At 36.6% G+C, this 18,367-nt stretch overlaps 1 long non-coding RNA gene across 1 annotated transcript; it reads right to left on the bottom strand.

Annotated features, from left to right (window-relative positions):
• Positions 1 to 9,607: 9,607 nt before the first annotated feature.
• On the bottom strand, positions 9,608 to 18,124 carry LOC127169826 (uncharacterized). The gene is made up of 6 exons (XR_007828277.1): positions 17,824 to 18,124; positions 14,115 to 14,564; positions 13,840 to 13,924; positions 13,672 to 13,739; positions 12,925 to 13,054; positions 9,608 to 9,746 (listed from the first exon to the last, which is right to left on the bottom strand). It is a non-coding gene; the product is annotated as an uncharacterized LOC127169826 (long non-coding RNA).
• Between the last annotated feature and the right edge of the window lie 243 nt (positions 18,125 to 18,367).

Here is an 18,367-nt window from a genome sequence, read left to right as displayed (position 1 = left end):
ACTATCAGTCAATTCAATTATTTTCAAATTGGCTTTATTGATATGACAATTTCCACAGTAAAGCATCAAAATGTGTCCAAATAATGGGAAACAGTAACAAGAACATATTGATTTATATTAATTATATATTTAGTGTCTGTGTGTGTGTGCGCGTGTGTGTGAGTCACTGTCTCTGTTTTCAGGAGGTGCCCCAAGTTGTTCTTCGGCTGCCTGAAAAAAGTATAAATAACAATATTTAGCAATTACTTCAATTACTTTTTAACTGCTTTTAATCACACTTAGGTGTATAAGTATAGATGACCAATATATACAGTTGTGCACATAAGTTTACATACCACTTGCAAAATATACAAAATGTTAAGAATTTTAACAAAATACGAGAGATCATGTTATTTTGTATTTAGTACTGTCCTGAATAAGCTATTTCACATAACAGATGTTTATATATAGTCCACAAGACAAAACTATAACTGAATTTATAAAAATGACTCCATTCAAAAGTTTACATGCCTTTGAATCTTAATACCCTATGTTGTTTCCTTGGTGATCCACGACTGTTTTTAAGTTTTGTGATAGTTGTTCATGAGTCTCTTGTTTGTCCTGAACAGTTAAACTGCTGCTGTTCTTCAGAAAAAATCCTTCAGGTCCTTCACATTCTTTGGTTTTCCAGCATCTTCTGCAAATGCGAACTCTTTCCAACAGTGACTGCGATTTTGAGATCCATCTTTTCATGCTGGGGACAATTGAGAAACTCATACATACTATTACAAAAGTACTGCTTAAGAAGGAAACACAAAACATTAAGAGCCTGGGGTGGAAACATTTTGAAATAGATGATTAGGGTAAATTATACTTATTTTGTCTTCTGGAAAACATGTAATTATTTATGTAGCTTTTGAAGTGCAGTACTAAATGAAAAAAATATGATCTTTACAAAAATAAAATAAAAAATTACAGATCATCATCCTGTTCAAAAGTTTACACCCTCTGGCTCTTAAAGCATTGTGTTTCCTTCTTGAGCATCAGTAAATATGTTCAAGTTTTGTAATAGTAATGTATGAGTCCTTCAGTTGCCCTAATTGTAAAAAGATGGATCTCAAAATCATCACGTATGCATCACATATGCAGAAGATGCTGGGAAACCAAAGAATGTGTAGGAGCTGGAGGATTTTTCTGAAAAACAGGAGGCAGTTGAACTGCTCAGGACAAACAAGGGAATGATGAACAACTATCACAAAACATTAAAACATCCAGAAAATGGCAAACAGCATTATGATTCAAGAGTATGTAAACTTTTGAATGGGGTCATTTTTATAAATTCAGTTATTATTTTGTCTCGTAGAGTATATATATAAACATGTTATGTGAAATAGCTTATTCAGGACAGTACTAAATACAAAATAACATACAATTGTCATGAGCCCTCGTATTTTGCATATTCTGCAAGTGGTATGTAAACTTATGAGCACAACTGTATCACATTATCCAGTCTGTCTGGAATGAAATGAATAAACAGAAAAAACTGAGGCAACCTCTCCAAGATGCTTCAAAAGACCTACCTACAAAGCTACAGTACTCTTAAAAGTTTTAGGCACTTGTGTAAAAATGCCTTTTAGGATGATGTCAAAAATAATGTCATAAATAGATTTCATTTATCAATTAACTTCTATTAACTAAATTAAATTAACATTTGTTGTGACCATCCTTTGTGTTTAAAGCTGCTTTTGCCCTAAGTGCACTTGAGAATAGTTTTTCAGGTAGCTTTGCTGGTAGGATTCTTTATGTGTCTTGGAGACACTGCCACAGTTTTTCTGGATTTAGTCCGTCTCTGTCTGTTCTGTTTCTTCATGTCATTCCAGACAGACTGGATGATGGTGAGATCAGATCTCTGTGGAGCACTGGCTGTTGTCAGACTCATTGTGCAAGCAAAAATCTCACTGGATTATTACAATTAATGGCAAAATGAATGTTTGGAAATGTGAACTGATATTTCCACTGACACAGAACCCACATGTGTTTATCTTAAGATTTATTTATTTATTTATTTTTACTTTTCCGTGTGCAACTTTGACATTTAATACATATTTTTTTCATATACAATATACACACTTTGATTACTTCCATACTTCATGCCTGGGTTTAACATAGTTGCATAGAACAGTTTCCCGCTATAAAATATTTTTGTATATCCTAACAACAAAAATATTTTATATGGTGAAAAAAAAAAAAAAAACATCTTGTTAAAACTATGAACTTACACTACCAGTTAAAAGTTTTAGAACAGTAAGATTATTAATATTTTTTTTAAAGAAGTCTCACCAAGTCTGCATTTATTTGATTCAAAGTACAGCAAAAGCAGTAATACTGTGAAATAGTTTTACTATTTAAAATAACTGCTTTCTATTTGAATATATTTTAAACTGTAATTTTTTTCAGCTACATTTTCAGCATTCCTCCAGTCTTCAGTGTCACATGATCCTTCAGAAATCATTCTAATATACTGATTTGCTGCTCAAGAAACATTTATTTATTTATTATTATTATTATAAATAATTAAAACAGTTGAGTAAATTTTTTCAGGATCCTTTGATGAATAGAAAGATCCAAAGATCAGCATTATCACTGTATTATTCAAAAGCTTGGCATCAGTATTTTTATTTATTTATTGATTTATTTTTTGGAAAGAATTAAACGAATTAATCACTTTCATTTTGCAAAAATGCTCCATAAATTGATCAAAAGTGATGATAAAGACATTTATAAAGTTACAAAAGATATCAATTTTAGATAAATGCTGAAAAAATACACAGCAAATCAGAATATTAGAATATTAGTAATAAAGGTGCAAAGAATGCAGCTTTGAAATCACAGGAATAAATTAAATTTTAAAATATATTCAAATCAAAAAAAGTTATTCTAAATAGTAAAAATATTTCAAAATGCTACTGTTTTTGCTGTACTTTGGATCAAATAAATGCAGGCTTGGTGAGCAGAAGAGACTTTTTTTATAAAAACATAAAAAAACGTACTATTCAAAAACTTCTAACTGGTAATGTATCACATTATAACGTGACAATTATAACGTTTTTCTGGCCTGTCTGCTGCTGCAAATTTGAAAACCCTTTTTGCAAGATAAGCCTACCTTCTGTAATGACATCATGACAACCTGTATGAAGAGGGCAGGGTACATGGCCAGGTCTGGAAAGCACAGAAAGGGGCACAGTATGAAAACATTGCATTCACTGCAGTACAGTGTTCGTTACTAATCAAAGGAAAGACAAAACGGCGCAAAAATAATTAATTAATTCATAACTTACATTATTAGAAAAACGACAGAAAAGGAACAAACATTCTGATCCACAAACGTTGTGTATTTTATCTTTGCCTGGTCAGTTAAAAACATAAATTATTTACAAATCTTTTAATCATTACTATGTAATTAAAAATAAATAAATAATTTATATATATATATATATATATATACATTATTTATGAGCAATTTAGATTTTTAGACCCCTTAACCTATCCCTAAACCCAAATATACCCATATAATAGCGAATATAAAAACATATGAAACGTAATAGACTGAAATATGCAAGAAACAAGAAACATTTTAGAAACAACATAGAATTACAAAAAATATTTTGGTACGCAGCCATTTCTTACAGTAACGTTAGGCTATAAATAAAACCATGACAGTCAGACAAGTGCAATCCAAATAATTTACTGCAAAAATGTCAAAAACATTACTAAAACTAGTCCAAATGATGTTGCGTTGCCACCGCAGGTGAAATACAATAGTTTGGTGTGAGGTACAGAGCACAATTTAAGTTTTTAATCGCTAAAAATATTACCCAGACTATCCTCCTGATTCACTTTGTGAAAGCGCACATCACTCAAACACACCTGGACAGGAACACTGCTGTCGCAATCTGTGACGAAGCAGGCGAGGACCAATGAGCGTTCGATTTTACTGCCGTAGTTAATTGAAGTGGTAAATTTTGAATTTGGACGAACGAATCAGTGCGGGCTTTGATGTTTATACAGTCGTTGCTGAGGATGAATGAAGATCGCTGAATAAAGGGTTGAATTTGGATTTGTTACTCGCTGTTGTATGAATTCAGAAGACTTGGATTACAAAGCACAAATAAAACTGACTGATGTTATTATGTTGCGTTTTTGGTGTGTTTATGGTTCTATTTTTCAGTCACAGCATGTTGGAGAAAATGGCGTTTATGTCCCACGGCAAACAAAATAAATATTTCATAAAAATGGTTAAATAATTGCAGAAATGTTATTAATTTTAAGGGTTTGTAGTCTTGTTGAAAATTGTATTCTTCGCAATGAGTTGACAGCAGAAATCACACAGAACCGATCGAAATGTTATTTTTTCATATTAAGTAAATGAGTAAACTTAATTTAATAATGCATTTGAAAACATATTGCCTTGGTATGACAACAAATATAATAAAAATGTTAATGCCGCGATTTCATTGCCTTAATGCTGTAAACAAAAGTATTTTTCAGTGTCTATGCAAACGTTTTGTAGAACCCCGTTTTACATAAAATAGATACGAATTCTCATGAGATCATGTTGCTAAACTTTAATACTCACTTTCGTTTAGCAAAGTATGTTCACAATATTAGCTTAGAAATGGAACGTGTACTTCTTTTTCAGAAAACTATTATTAAAATAACTTTCCATGATAGATAATTAATTTAGCAGAAATAACTTTACTCACCGTAGAAGGCTCTCAGCTGGTGAAGAAAAAAAAAGCCTCAGTATGGATCAACGGATGCTGGGATGAAGAGCTGGATCCCTCCACAGTATACCGGACCTTTGTGATTGGTTTAATACATTGTACATATTTAAACAAAAATTTAAACGTGCTGATAACGTCCAAAATGTCCTCTTTTTTAAACGTTCTTATGTGACCATAGAATAACCAAAATAGACCGTCCTCCTAAAGTCATATTGCGAACGTTATTATATGACTAAAAGAGGACCATGTAAGAACGTATTCTGTTAACGTCCCGAATGTCCTCTTTATAACGTTCTTATGTGATCATAGAATAACCAAAATAGAACGTCCTCCTAAAGTCATATTGCGAACGTTATTGTATGACTAAAAGGGGACCAAATATAGAACGTCCTCCTAAAGTCATATTGCGAACGTTATTGTATGACTAAAAGGGGACCAAATATAGAACGTCCTCCTAAAGTCATTTTACGAATGTTATTGTATGACTAAAAGAGGACCATGTGAGAACGTTCTGTTAACGTCCCGAATGTGCTCTTTATAACGTTCTTATGTGACCATAGAATAACCAAAATAGAACGTCCTCCTAAAGTCATATTGCGAACGTTATTATATGACTAAAAGAGGACCAAATATAGAACCTCCTAAAGTCATATTGCCAACGTTATGACTAAAAGGGGACCAAATATAGAACGTCCTCCTAAAGTCATATTGTGAATGTTATTATATGACTAAAAGAGGACCATGTGAGAACGTATTCTGTTAACGTCCCGAATGTCCTCTTTATAACTGTTACGGGATGAACGAGACGAGAGGCGAGCGGATCCATGTGCTAGCTTTTATTTGGACGAAACAGATACATGGTCGTGCAGGCAGGGTCAAACAACAGTAAACAGGAGTGTAGGAGGCGAAACGAGAGAATAGTTCAGGAAGACGAGCGATAGTCTGAAAAGGCAGGCGGCTAGACAGACGTAAACGAGAAAACCAGGCGGAATATCCAAAAACCAGGAACTAGGAATACACTAGGAAATACAATAATACAAAACGACAATACAACAATACAACGATTCAACAATCCATGAAGTGCACTGAGGAGGACCGGGGTTTTTATAGGACGCCTGATTGGTCACGGGGGCTGACGCAATCAGAGCGGTGGAGGATGGGAGATGCAGTCCGAGATGCAAAGTAACAGTCAGAGTGAGTAGGTGGAGCGATAGTGACATCTGGTGGTGAGTGGACAACGGGACACCGACCAGATTCGTGACATAGCCCCCCCCCAAGGAGCGGCTTCCAGACGCTCGAAGGAAACAACAGTCCAGGGGAGCGGTGGGGTGGGAGCGAGACAGGGCGAGGGCTGGAGGACCAGGTCCATGTGGGAAGCCCAGAGATTGAGGCAGGACCGACAGAGCAGGTACCCTCCAGGGTGGGGCCGGAGGCGGAGCAGAAGCCTTCCAGGGCGGAGCCGGAGGCAGAGCAGGAGGCGCAGGAGCCCTCCAGGGCGGAGCCGGAGATAAGTGCAGTCAAGACGGACAGTTCTGACCTCGAGAAGTAGAACAGACACCTACGAGATCAAAGGCGGATATCGCGTTATCACACTCTGGTGCTGAATACGATGAACAAGACACTCAAAGTGCTTGCTATTTAATTCCATACAAAATGCGTATTTATCATCTATTTTTTACTTTAATACAAACGTGTATTTTAGATTTTTATAGAAATATGACAAGAATCACATATCTTACACAGAGATCGCACTGGCATAGTGTTTTTGAATATTCATGCATAATTTAAATACATAGCCACATGATATTAGACTAAAAAATAAAACATTTTAGAAAAGAACGGCAACATCCCGGTTGTCTAAACCAATGAGCTTTAAACTGTGTCGTCATCCAGGTGTTTCCCATCGTGCTTTTGGTCAATGCAGTCGGTGGAGAGCTACTGCGCTGGACTGTGCAATCCTGGGAAACCAAGATGGCGTCTCGTGGATAAGACGTGTTTTTGTACCTCTTCAGGTTAAGAAGAAATTCTAGTCAACGGGTCATATTATATGGGATTATTTTTGTGCCAATAAGAATGAACGTAACTTTGTAAAACTTAAGGTAACTTTCCAAGAAACGATCAAAAATATGCCACTGCAAAAGAAGAAAAACACAATGAAAATGAAAAAATGAACTCAGTTGCACGAATTTAACATGCTCTTCAAATATGCTTCATTCTTTGTTAATGATTTTCAAAGAATCGTTTTCGCGAATCATGGATTCTGAATGCATTGCCACAGCTTTCGCTTACGCTTTGCAAATTTTCGTTTGCTGTTTTGGCACAAACCTCTCGTGGGGGCGGGCTTAACAGCGATCTACTCTGATTGGCTAATGAGCTTTTGATGGACAGTTGCTCTCTGACCTGGAAGCACGGACGGTGACGTCAGTGGCGCGCATATTGGAAAGTTGTTGCGGTGTGCAATAGGTCGTGCTTTGTTTATATTAAGTATTCAGCCTCAGCTTGTCCCTCAGGGCAGCTTGAAGTAAATTCGTGTTGCTAAAGTAACGTTAATCAATAACATCGATAAAAGTTTTATTCATGTACAGTGTGCAACAGTTCTGATAGTTTCTATAAACAAAGCACGACGTATTGCACACCGCAACAACTTTCCAATATGCGCGCCACTGACGTCACCGTCCGTGCTTCCAGGTCAGAGAGCAACTGTCCATCAAAAGCTCATTAGCCAATCAGAGTAGATCGCTGTTAAGCCCGCCCCCACGAGAGGTTTGTGCCAAAACAGCAAACGAAAATTTGCGAAGCATAAGCGAAAGCTGTGGCAACGCATTCATAATCCATGATTCGCGAAAACGATTCTTTGAAAATCATTAACAAAGAATGAAGCATATTTGAAGAGCATGTTAATTTCGTGCGACCAAGTTCATTTTTTCATTTTCATTGCGTTTTTCTTCTTTTGCAGTGGCATATTTTTGATCATTTCTTGGAAAGTTACGTTCAGTTTTATAAAGTTACGTTCATTCTTATTGGCACAAAAATAATCCCATAATATTATGCCCCTGTGGTGGTTCGTTTAGTTATAATCTTTTGATTGCGGATGTTAATTTGAGTTGGAATCCACCTTCAGATAGTTAATGGGCAAGAAAGGTGTTAATAGGAACCTACGTAATTCGTGGAACTTGGACAGGCACCTGTCAAGCGAAACATTAAGCCAAAATATGGATGAATCCGAACGTGTAGATGCCTCGCGTATCACACGATTATGAAGGGGGTTTTGTTGATCCTTTTCTCGTAACTCCCAGCAAAAGACCCCTGGGAAAAAGAAAAGAGACAGTAACGATGTATCACTTGCTGAGATTTTCAACGCCATCCAGTCCATAAACTCCGAACGTCATCATTCGCTTTGTGACAAGGAGGCACCACGACATCATATGGATGGAAGCGAAGAGTTCCATTTACCTCAGAGAGAATAGTCTGCACATCAAAGAATTTCTCTCCAAACCCAGCGAGCAAAAAGTGGTCTAGAACACGTCTATAAGACGTAATTTATAGACATCCAGAAGACGTCTTCACAGGAGCCAGAATGAAAGTTTTTATACGTCTTTTCTGGACATTGCATAGACGTAAATTAAAGACGTGCTACAGACGTAATTTATAGACATCCAGAAGACGTCCTCACAGGAGCCAGAATGAAAGTTTTTATACGTCTTTTTTGGACATTGCATAGACGTAAATTAAAGACGTGCTACAGACGTAATTTATAGACATCCAGAAGACGTCCTCACAGGAGCCAGAATGAAAGTTTTTTAGACGTCTTTTCTGGACATTGCATAGACGTAAATTAAAGACGTGCTACAGACGTAATTTATAGACATCCAGAAGACGTCCTCACAGGAGCCAGAATGAAAGTTTTTTATACGTCCTTTCAGGAGAATATTTAGACGTCAATTAAAGACGTGCTAAATACGTAATTGTTGGACAGCTAAAGGCAGCCAGAATAAAGTTGGATTAAATGCTTTTTCTGTAGAAATGTCTAAGACAACTGTACTAACATGGAAATCCCATCTTACTTCAAACAGTGGAAGTGAGTTAGTTCTCACTAAGAAAAACCCAGTTACTCTTGTTAATGGTTGTCGCGTCACGAAACTTCAGACAGACCATACACTGTAAAAAAAAAAAAAGTATAATATACGGTAAAATACCGGCAGCTGTGGTTGCCAGAAGTTCACCGTAAAATATATGGTCACAATGTGAAATGCTTTACAGAATACTTTTTGATAACCCGTAAATTTTACATTTGAGAACTGCTGCTTGTTTACAGTACATTTCTGTTAAATAAAACAGATATATTGTAAACATGTTTACAGTAATTTACTTTAAAATAAGATTTTCTTACAGTAAACTACTGTTAATATAATAAATATACTGTCAAACTAATTACATTCTATTTACGTAACAAACACAATACAACTGTATAGAATATTATAGTATTTTATTGTAATGTTCAATTTTACAGAAAACTACCGGCAGCTGTGGTTGCCAGAATTTCACTGCAAAAAATACGGTAAAATACAAAAGGCATTACAGTTGTTTGCCACAGATTTTACAGTAATCAGTCAGGTTACTGGAATTGCTAAATTAACTAATAAATACTGTCTATAGTAAATCAAGGCACAAACCATAATTATTAGATTTTAAAGAAACAGATTCTGCACACAGGCACTGTGTTAAAACAGTCTGAGCTGATCCAATAACTTGACCAGTGTACTCACAAAGACGTGTTGATCTTGGAAATAAAATGTGTCCATATAAATTCAGGATAATCAATGATGACATAAACATCAATCAGGGCCGCTTGCCTGGTTGAACAACAGTAATGAGTCCACATTTGACGGAAGACATGGGACTGAGTCAGTTCGAGAAACTGGAAATGTACTGCTTGAAGACTTGAATGTTGTCACTATTTCAATGTGGATTAGCATGATCTATCTGCAGAAAACAGACACAAAGACAAGTTAGTTCATAAGCAATATGCTTAAACAGATAAACTCAGTCTTCTTTTGTCAAATTGATTATTAATGAACTACACACAAGCAAGCAACACTCTGAATTATGCAGTCTACTTTGATAATCAATACGAGTATCAGGGCAAAAGACTGAAATACACACATCTACACCTATTGTAGCTGAAAAAATAAAGCACTGTTTATTTCATTTGTGCATTTGTACTGTGTATTATGAGGCGCCACGTAGGATTTAAATAAAACTTCGCTTATCAATACATACATAAAACACATGCATATACACCTAGAAACTACTTGTGTATACATGTATACTATTGGATGTTCAAAATATATATATGAAATACACATGCACACTAATATGAAATCCATACCAATACATCTTTTATTAGTAATGAATACATATCATAACTTGTATATACATATTAACTTAACGCATGCATACGCTAATAGACACTCGCTTATACGTATAAACTTGATCCATGCATATACACCTACAACAACATGCACATATACATATAAACTCGCTGCATGCAGACCCACCTGTACATACTCGCATTTACATATAAACTTGATCCATGCATCTACACCTAAAAACACTCGCACATACATATAAACTTGTTGCGCGCATATACACCCATAAAACACTCACGCAAACATACAAAATAAATTTCAGGTAAGACGCAGGCTTTAGTTGTGTATATACATATATGCAAGTGATTTCATATGTGGATGTGCGTTAACTTTTCAGTGCAAACGGAAGGCATTTCAGTGTAAACGGAAGCAGCGGCACTTCCGGCGGAATCTCCAGATGGCGGGGCATTTTAAAACGCTTAACGTGACTTAATGCAGAGGTTCTCAACCTTTTGGAACTAAAGCCCCCCCCAAACCTCCCCTATCATGTCGCACGTTTTCAAGTTATAGTTCAGACTCAGGCCGGGCCTCGGGTCTGTTTTAGGCTTCTCCTTATTTTGATATTTTATACATACACCAATTATGGTGATGAAAACAAATTTCCGCGCTGGTGGAAACAACACGAGACTTCGCTTTCACTTTCGAGACCGACTCGGAAAGCGTTTAGTGTCTCCGCCAGCAGCAGCAAATCAGCGCAGCTCGAAGATCCGCGTTCAAGCGCATGCAATAGGCTGAAAATGCCACAAAGCACCAGCAAACGTAATTACAATGAATGTTTCGGGGGAAAATAAGGGGATATTTTAATTATTTATTAATAAACCAGTGTTTTCAGTGTCGCAAGGATGAAGTTGCCGATCCTGACTCGGACGCGCCTTTAGAGAAATGCATCTTTACAGATTACATATAGAAAGAGTTTTTGTGACAGAGTATTTGTTTTATTTCGTTAATTAATCATTTCAAGCGTTCTATAGATATATGTATCATGTCTGTGAGGTATGCATTTGCTGAGTTTCGGTTCATTTTGTGAAACGCTCCTGTTGAGGCAACAGAAAACGCATCATGTTTGTTTTCTTTATTTAATAAAAGCACCTTTTGCAACGTTTTGTTGATGCTTTGATTGCACACAAATAAAAAGTTGACCCTTAACAGTTGCGAAAGATTGAGCAAAAATGACGGAATATTTTAAATTGTTTCCACTGAAAAAACAATGCAAGTCATCGCGCTGGCGCCTCAGTGTCCTGCAGTGCGCCTTTAGCTTCCACTCTCCGCACAAATTTGGGTATGCCTCTAATAGCGCACATTTCTCTAAGTTTAACGTTGCAACTAACATTGTTTTATACTTGAACTCTTTTGGGCCTATATCTATAGATTTTATTTTAAACAAGTCATGATGATTTGAGAAGGCAAAATTGATCAAACAGTCCTTACATTAAAAAAAAACAAAAACTTTAGTCTATATTAATGAACAAAAATGCTCCAAACGTTTTTCTAAATTAACGTAACAAAATAATGAAACGAAATAAAATCACTTTACCATTACATACAAAACTGAACTTTCGATAGATGAAACAGTAGTATAAAAGAGGAAAAAGACGGGCTCGGGCCGATAATTCTGAGAAGCTGTCGGACAAGGGCCGGTCTAGGAAATATACATGAGGCCCGTGCAGGGCTTTAATGAACATTTATCCTAATACTTTAATTATTATTCAATGTTTGCAACACAGAAATGTAACCTATACCGTGTATCCTGGTCGTAAAGCTTGTTCAAACAAAGGTTAACTTACATGAGCAGAGCTCTCTCTGAATCAGCGGTTGCGCGAAAGCAGGTTTAAATATTCCGATGTGACTGCGATTTCAAAGGTTTTATAGGCATAGCGAAATCATCATCATATAGCAGTAAGATCGCGTGTGTTTGAATCGAGATCGCGACCTTTCAATGAATAATCCATATGAGTCTATAGGCTATGTATTTTTGTATGTCAAAATTTGCACCAGACGTCAAAAGTTACCCGCGCCCAGGCCCGGGCGGCCCCCCCGGTTCCGCGATCCATGATTTGCGCCCCCCCTTCCGATCCCTCCGCGCCCCCCCTGTTGAGAACCACTGACTTAATGCATTAAAATAGTGTTTTAAAAGACCTTTAATATAGCATACAATGTACCAGGGGCGAATTTCCACTAGTCACTTTTCAAAATCCCGTTCAGCACCGCCGAGAGTTCGCGCGATCGTTCAAACAAAACCGAAAGTAAAACGCGCACGCGCCTTCAAAAGCAATTTTAATACCCTGCGTTTAGAGCGCGACTCCCCAATGCGTGCAAATTAGGCTACATAACATATCTAGGATGTTATTAGTATGTAGGCTATAATAGGTTGTGTATATGTATATACAAGTTATTCACAAGTGTATATATATTCATTACTAAGAAAAGATGTATTGGTATGGATTTCATATTAGTGTGCACGTGTATTTCATATATATATTTCGAACACCCAACAGTATACATGTATATGCAAGTAATTTCTAGGTGTATATGCACATGTTTATGTATGTATTGATAAGCGAGGTTTGATTTAAATCCTACGTGGCGCCTCAAAGTGTATCTTTGATCTTTTTAACAGTAAAAATAAAATGATGAAATAAATATTTTTTTTTTATTATTCACTAATAGTTTGAACTGAGTGTTGTGCTTGAATCTACCTAGCATTTGTTACACTGAACTATACCACTACTTACCATTAATTGTCCTTGAGACTGCTGTCTTATTGGGTCCAGACTTGACTGAAGAGAGGTTGGACAGAGTCTCTTGCTCACAGGATACAATGTTCAGAAAACTGGAACTTTGAGCTGGTGCTGACATGATCCTCTTTGCAAAAAGGAGATAAGAAACAAAAAAAGAAAAAAATGATAACATAAATAGTTAAGTGATATAACAAATTTTATAGCATTTACACATTAGCTACAGTAAGTGCTTCGCTTAGAAATATTAAGCAGGTTGTGTTATTTCCAACTAAAAAAGTAATCATCGTCAACATTATGTAAACAATGTACATGAATATATAATACATTTTACTCAAGATCTTTTACATGCATGCATACAAGCTTCATGAAGATGACAGAATGTGGTGAACGTGTGGTAATATTAATCTGTAAATGTGCAAGCAATTTTAGTAATATGATGTTAAAAGTTTAGAAAAATTAGCATAAACAATATTTTACACATCAGTTGAGATCAAGCATTAGGACCTCTGTTTTGAAATTAAAAACTAACATATGCACTGCTATAGAATGAAAGATTGTGAACACATTTATGTTGTAATAAAATACTCTTTAGAAAAAAAAGATTTTAGTTCCACAATTTTATCATATCAATGACAACAGAGTAAAGTTATTTGAGCAGCTGACCAAAAGGTAACATGTATGATCTGACAAATATTGATGCAGGGCAGTTACTTTAAAAGCTTGTGAATGAAATGTACTCACTGAAGCTTAGCACTCTGAGACTTGGCCATCCCACATTTCTGCAAAGTTGGAAGCACTGAAATTTCCAGCTGTGCAAGTTAAAGAAAGGGTTAAATAATTAAATAGTACTTCAAAAGTTTTTGGTAAGAAAGTAAAAGAAATTAATGTATAATGAACAGCAAAACTTACTGCTATTTATTCTTGAAAAGTATCGAAATCCAAATGGATACTGTCAGGAAAAAGAGATTGAAGAGGTCCTTGTTGCGTACAACACCTGGCATAACATAACAAAAACAGGTAAAGGGAAAAATATTGTCCTAAATAAGACAACATATTTTCAAGCATATCTTTCACTCTTTTAAATGCAGTTTGCAAATTACATGTAATAAATAAATGGCCACATTTAGTGAAAAACCAACAGTTGTGCCTCACAAGTGGCTAATCAGGTTCAACACAACACATACCATTATTGTAGCAACCAAAGTTCACTTCCACCTAGGTCCTGGTGCTGCAGTCCTGATCTCTCTCCATTGTGTCTCTTGTTAAATAAAGTGGATACAGCAAAAACATGTCATTAAAAGTTAAAACCAGTAAATTAAATAAATACTGTTGATAAAAGAGTACAATTTCACCACTTTCTTTTGTCACAAAGGTCCAGAAAGTTGTTTCCTCAAAGTCATCATCTACTGAAGTTTGAATGCAGTGCTTGAAATGTGTCAGAATTGAAAGACTTCAATTTTACACTAGTTATGAAAATAGCTTATACAATGTGTGTGTGTCTGTAAAAGCTATTTTACTTTTAGCAGAAAAATTTGAAAGTATTTACTTACTTTTAAGTAGATTCCTAGATCTTAGCAATGCCATCAGCCATTAACTTAATTTGAAAGGTTACAACAATCACTGAAAAAAGGTGTCTGGAAAGTTTTCCAAAAGGTTTATTAACATCAGTATGTAAACAGCCAAACACTCTAAACTCCCTGTTGAACTACTTTACTTCTAAGATCGATACAATTAGAGACAAAATTGTCACTATGCAGCCGTCAATTACAGTGTCGCATCAGATAGTGCGCTATAGATCTCCTGGGGAACAATTCAACTCATTCTCTACTATAGGTCAGGAAAACTTGTTAAATCATCTAAACCAACAACTTGTATGCTAGACCCTATTCCATCTAGGCTACTAAAAGAGATGCTTCCAGATCTCACAGATCCTCTGCTAAATATTATTAATTCATCACTGTCATTAGGATATGTCCCCAAAACCTTCAAACTGGCTGCTATTAAGCCTCTAATTAAAAAACCACAACTTGACCCCAACGAATTAACTAATTACAGACCTATCTCGAATCTCCCATTTCTGTCAAAGATATTAGAAAAGGTTGTATCCTCACAGTTATCTTCCTTCCTACAGAAATATGATATCTGTGAGGATTTTCAGTCAGGTTTTAGACCGTACCATAGTACTGAGACTGCTCTTATTAGAGTTACAAATGATCTACTCTTGTCATCCGATCGTGGTTGTATCTCTCTGTTAGTGCTACTGGATCTTAGTGCTGCGTTTGATACTGTTGACCACAACATTCTCTTGAATAGACTTGAGAATTATGTTGGCATTAGTGGTAGTGCATTGGCATGGTTCAAATCGTATCTATCTGACCGCCATCAATTCGTGGCAGTAAATGATGAGGTATCATATCGATCTCAAGTGCAGTATGGAGTACCACAAGGCTCAGTACTAGGGCCGTTACTCTTTACGCTTTACATGTTACCCTTGGGTGATATCATCAGGAAATATGGTGTTAGCTTTCACTGCTATGCTGATGATACCCAGCTCTATATTTCTTCGCGGCCTGGCGAAACGTACCAATTTGAAAAACTAATGGATTGTGTAGTTGAGTTAAAAAATTGGATGACAAGTAATTTCTTACTGCTAAATTCTGAAAAAACAGAGGTGTTAGTTATTGGGCCTAAAACTCCAGCGTGTAATAACCTAAAACACTGTCTAATACTTGATGGCTGTTCTGTCAATTCTTCGTCATCAGTTAGGAACCTAGGTGTGCTATTTGATGGTAATCTTTCCTTTGAAAACCACATCTCTAGTATTTGCAAAACTGCATTTTTCCATCTCAAAAATATATCTAAACTACGACCTATGCTATCAATGTCAAATGCTGAAACATTAATTCATGCGTTTATGACCTCACGGTTAGATTATTGTAATGCTTTATTGGGTGGTTGTTCTGCTCGCTTAATAAACAAACTCCAGCTGGTCCAAAATGCAGCAGCTAGAGTTCTTACTAGAACCAAAAAGTATGATCATATTAGCCCGGTTCTGTCTACACTGCACTGGCTCCCTATTAAACATCGTATAGATTTTAAAATCTTGCTAATTACTTATAAAGCCCTGAATGGTTTAGCTCCCCAGTACCTGAGTGAGCTCTTATCGCATTATAGTCCCTCACGTCCGCTGCGTTCTCAAAACTCTGGCAATTTGATAATACCGAGAATATCAAAATCAACCTCGGGCGGCAGATCTTTTTCTTATTTAGCACCCAAACTCTGGAACAATCTACCCTACAATGTTCGGGACGCAGACACACTCTGTCAGTTTAAATCTAGATTAAAGACCCATCTCTTTAACCTTGCTTACACATAACAAATCCACATTCTTATAATTCAAATCCGTTAAAGGATTGTTAGGCTGCACTAATTAGGTCAACCGGAACCGGGAACACTTCCCATAACACCCGATGTACTCGGTGCATCGTCAGAAGAATGGCATCTACGCTAATATTAGTCTGTTTCTCTCTTATTCCGAGGTCACATTAACCACCAGATCCAGTCCGTATCCAGATCAGATGGTCACTGCAGTCCCCCGGATCCAGTCCGAACCCAGCCCAGATGGTGGATCAGCACCTAGAGACGACCTCTACAGCCCTGAATGTCAGCGGAGTCCACATCAACTAGATGAGCCCCAGAGACGGATCCACATTAAAGACCACATCACCTAGACGGCTGTCGGCACAAGACCACGGGAACTTTGGCCAGAGGAGAACTGGCCCCCCGACTGAGCCTGGTTTCTCCCAAGGTTTTTTTCTCCATTTGTCACTGATGGAGTTTTGGTTCCTTGCCGCTGTCGCCTCTGGCTTGCTTAGTTGGGGACACTTTCTCTTAACACAATATTGCATTTTATTTTATTGTTTTTGATTAACTACCTTTACCTATAATGTGAGTGTTTACTGTTGCCTTTGGCATTGTTGATGTACTGTTTCCTATTTAATACTGTACAGCCGCCTTGTCACAATTCTGTATTGTTAAAGGCGGTATATAAATAAAGGTGACTTGACTTGACTTGTTGTATCAGACTATTTTGAAAAAACAAAACTTCTAAAATCCAAAACTAAAAGCATATCACGCTATATGCAGGGAGTATAATCAATTTGTTTTGTGTTCAAAATAGTCTGATACAACAGGGAGTTTAGAGTGTTTGGCTGTTTACATACTGATGTTAATAAACCTTTTGGAAAACTTTCCAGACACCTTTTTTTCAGTGATTGTTGTAAAAAAAAAAAAAATTGCTCTTTTTTTTTTTACTAAACTGAACAAATACAGCCTTTAACAAAAATGTCCAAAATGTTACATTGTTCTTAGGTAATCATTAGACATTAATAACTTTTACCAAAATGTGAAATAAGCCAGTTTACCAACTGAACTGAACCAAAAACAATGCTTATTAAAACATTAACATTAACCCAAAACCTAAAAGCATACTTTTTCTGTTAGTGGTTAACAGATAAGGTACAGTAAAGTGGATGCTGTTCCATACAGGTAGTGCTGTTTAAGTGTTTTGTCTTAACACTTCAAATGGATGTGACTGCACATTTAATAGCGGTAACGTTAATGTTAACAGCTGTCCCGACATGTTAACAGGCGCATTAACATTATGTTTTCTGTAAAAATGAGCCTTAAATGATGCATATGTACAGAAAGTCTGTTTGCAATCGGCTGCAAAGCACTTAAATAAACAACGTGGTTCATTTCGGTGAAGTTTGCAGTGTAGTACATAACTTACCCCCTCAATGATTTGACCGACTTGCCACAGAAATTGCAACATAACATCGCGTCTACAAGACAGGATCAATAACTACAACGACAGTTGTTCGAGAGTTTTACCTTTTTAGTTTAGAAAAGTGTTGTCGGGCTTGACTCGAAAAGAGATGTGAAGTCCCCAGAAGTCAAACAGTTGTGTTATCACTAGTGATGGGTCGTTCTTGAACGATTCGTTCATTTTGAACGAATCTTTAATGTGACTCGGGACGAACGAGTCGCCTCGGGGAGTGATTCGTTCAGTCGCGCATGCGCAACATCCTATTAGGTTCTGTACTGGAATTAGTTCACCTGTTTTAGAGTCGTTCGTTCACCTTTTGGGGCTGTCACGTGATGAACGAACGACTCAAACCCGAAGACTCAAAAGATGAACTAATCAATTCTCTTTCCGGCTCAGGCTGCATAGGTTAACGTTACAGGGCTGTCACGTGATGAACGAACGACTCAAACCCGAAGACTCAAAAGATGAACTAATCAATTCTCTTTCCGGCTCAGGCTGCATAGGTTAACATTACGGGGATGTCACGTGATGAACGAACGACTCAAACCCGAAGACTCAAAAGATGAACTAATCAATTCTCTTTCCGGCTCAGGCTGCATAGGTTAACAT

Source organism: Labeo rohita, chromosome 8 (genome assembly GCF_022985175.1).
Source record: "Labeo rohita strain BAU-BD-2019 chromosome 8, IGBB_LRoh.1.0, whole genome shotgun sequence".
In the NCBI taxonomy this organism is placed as follows: Eukaryota; Metazoa; Chordata; class Actinopteri; order Cypriniformes; family Cyprinidae; genus Labeo; species Labeo rohita.
The sequence above is the reverse complement of the archived record's forward strand: the minus strand, read 5'-3'. Positions and strand labels throughout refer to the sequence as shown.